Source organism: Ctenocephalides felis, unplaced genomic scaffold (assembly GCF_003426905.1).
Source record: "Ctenocephalides felis isolate EL2017-DRISC unplaced genomic scaffold, ASM342690v1 CF-g0.4_SCAFFOLD_01604, whole genome shotgun sequence".
Classification (NCBI taxonomy): domain Eukaryota; kingdom Metazoa; phylum Arthropoda; class Insecta; order Siphonaptera; family Pulicidae; genus Ctenocephalides; species Ctenocephalides felis.
In genome coordinates, this window is record NW_020537758.1 from 19708501 (window position 1) to 19712221 (window position 3721).

A 3721-nucleotide genomic window follows, 5' to 3' on the forward strand; every position below is an offset into this window, starting at 1 on the left:
CTGAAATTGGATTGGAACTATGAGTAAAGAAATATGCCGGATATACTTTTCATTTCATACGGAAAAGCAACTACTATTCATAAGAAGAATTATATTTTTCATAAATCTCGTCAATTTTTTTTAATTGAAGCAAAGTAATTAATCATTTTCTTAGATGTTGATCACATTTTTCAATACCTATTGTGAATATAACAACTTTTTTTTAATAACAATATGAATATAAAAACTTATTTAACAGATATTAATAAGCTACTGAACCTTTTGAATAATAGTGTTCCTGTAAGGCTAAAATTTTTTGTACTGGTGATTCGTAGCGTGCTAATGTAAGTACGAAAACCATCATCTCGCAAGTTTCAGTCTTGCACATCATGTCGCTAGGGTTTATACACAAACGACATTCCAGAAAACCGGTTTTCGAATTTTAATTTGACTAAAAAACGGTTTTAACCGGTTTTCGAATTTTATATAAAAAATACATTTTTGCTCGAATATTCTGTAATATATCCGCAAATTTAGTGTAATTTAGAGCAGCATTTGACTGAATTTATTTATTGTTTAATTTTAGAGATAGTAAACAAAATTATTTTAATTTTAATTAGTCGAACTAAAAAATAATGGCTTATCTTGCTTAAATAACTATGGAAATAATTATTCGCTATTCATGCATTATTTTCACATATAAGAATGAAAATAGTTTTATGAAAGTGAAAAAAATCATTAAATAAAAAAAAAAATTAAAAAATATTAGATATATGTTGATACATACTTGTTAATATCAATTTAGCTAAACAATTAAAACTAAACTCGGGTATTGTTTGTTCCGTGCAATTTAATTAATTAATTTTAAACATTCTAATTGTTTTTTTTTTTAATAAAACATAATTTCAAAAAAACTGAGAACGGCTATCGAATTGCTACATAGATGTGTCCTTTGTTTACTCACAAAATTTCCTGAAATAGAAATTACTCTAATACTTGCGACCAAATTATGCTTAATTGTTTTTAATGTCTGATATAATAATTCTAAGTTCTTTAATTTGTGACTTCTAGGGTTTAAAACTCTTTTTTTAAGTTTGAGTAGAGAAAGTTACTTCTTCAAGAAGTCATACTGATTAATTAATATAGACAAAACCTTTCTGGAAACCATTGCAGACTGATAAGATATCAAATGCTATTGAACCGATATGATTTCAAGAATCAAAACGCTTTCATCTATCTTTGATATTTGGCTATATTTGTCATTTTCCATTTATACAGTGAAAACCGACTTTTTTAACTAAAAACTGGTTTTTGGAAACCGACAAACCCTAATGATCGCCCAGGAGTTTGAAAATGCAAAGAAAAGCTCAAAAATTGAACTTATGCCTGTAAGCTTCAAATTTGTATACAATTTCAATTATTTATTGAGATGTTCAAAAATCAGATTGCCAGAGCATTTGAACTTGCACAAGTACCTGTCAGACGAGCCGAAAATAAGGTTCACTTTTATGAGCAAGATGTATAATAAGCATTAAAATAAATTTGTAACTACGATAAGGTTAAAATTTATATATGTGATTGTCGATTATTTTTAAAAAAAAGGTATGTAAGGGCAAGGTAGGCTATTCTGTCCAGCCTAAGCCCTTATCAGGCGAGTGAAATGATGCTATTTTGAGAGCGTAAATAATCAAATAGGTGTAACGTGATACTAATTTCATACATGTAAATTATAATATGTGAATATTAAAAAATAAAACTATGGTCAAAATGAATTATTATGAACGATAATTAGAATCATTTACATGATAAGTTTGTGTAGCTTTTATTTATTATGTAATCTAAATGAAAAATGCATTAAGTAGGAAGAAAAGAAGGCGCAGTTCATGTTACGTTGGCACTCTAATCATTCACAGCTATGTAAATTTTAGTACACACATTAATAGTTATCAATTATTATATATAATAACCAAATGTTATATGGTTCATATACAACCTATTTTTTATCATATATAAATCACAAACAGTGTTATAACTTGAAACATATATATATACATATATATATATCTATATATATTAATATATATTATATATATATAATATACATAATATATATATATATATATATAATATTATATACAGTAATGCATTTTTAATTTCAACCTAGCTTTGAACTGAGCCGACCTGTTTCATACTGTTCACTGGCGTTTAAATAATTTAAACATCAACGAATTTGAACTAGATGCGTTGTATCAATTTCATTAATTAATTTAATGAATAAATTCGCATATCATTAATTGAGAATGAGCGCTTTTGCAAAACTTTAAACGCTTTTGAACAATAAGCTTTTGAGCTGCTGTGAGTGAATAATGGACTATTGAATTGAAAAGAAAAAAACTGCTATATAACAGATTAGAATAATTTACAGAATGTTTTTTACGCGACGTATATTTACTAAATTAAAAAAAAAATCATTCTTCTGTTTATTTGAACTGCAAAACATATTATTCACTATATTAAGTAAACGTAATTAACATTTAGTCTGAAGGAAAGTTGCACAACTTCTCAAAAAGTGTTAATATTAATATTTCATAATAATGCTTATGCGCGGCTGAATATTCCAAAATCTAATAAATTATTCTAAACTAATCTTCGTAGTAAGCCTTAATGTTTTTGAATGTTCATCGAATTCAGGACTAAAATCGAATAAAGCAACTATTACCAACTGATAATTTTCGAAGTTTTTGATTCAAAATCGTTCTAAACTCAATTCATTTCCTAAAACGTTTTAATCTAAAGTCTTCTTAATTTTCGAAAATATCAACTCATCATCTTCCATTCAAAATAATCATTCATAATCAAAAATTCATCTTTTATTTTATCGAAAAATCCTTATTCATCAACCCTTTCAGATTAGACGTTTAACAAATCATTGCAAATGACTTGCAATAATTCTAGAAAAACATATGTAATGATTCAACATTACTCAAGTCTATAGAAGTTTATCATTATACAGAAAGATCAGCACTAAAAATTAATGTAGCATGATTAACTCAATCATGTGTTTATTGGTGATGAATGAATAATTTTATCAAATATTTAAAAATCATTTGGGAGTTGAATCATCAATAATTAAAAAACTTAAACCGAACTATTTTTAAAAAAAAAGATTTACATTAATTTATATATATATACGGTACGCTGAAGAGAATAGCCTTTTCTCGTAAACGCTACATTTAAATTTTAGAAAAAAATCAAATAAATATTAAACTGATAAATGCTCTTAAGTAGCAAAGACGAACAATTATATCTAAAAAATAAACGCAATAAAATAAAATTAACTTTATTGCTCTAAACTATATTTTACTGCGTATATTAGTACAGTATTTATAAATACTACATAGCAAGAGACGTAACAAACGATGTAACTAAATATCAAATAATCATATAATAAAATCACAACCAAATTGTCAGCGAGATAAATATAAATGGCCAGTGTAATTATCCAAAAATCAACATGACAAATAATACAATTAGGCAGAAGTACTGATGCATCCAATAAAATACAAGCTTCGAAACGCCGAACATGTAACGCAATGGAAAATTACATAATAATACGGTTTGAAATATCACTAATACGAGCAACACACTAATTAACTATTTGTGGCAAATAGTCAATGTCCAAAATGTGCACGTTACCAAAAGCGGATACATAATGCAGAAATGGTTTGACGCTCAAAGGCAT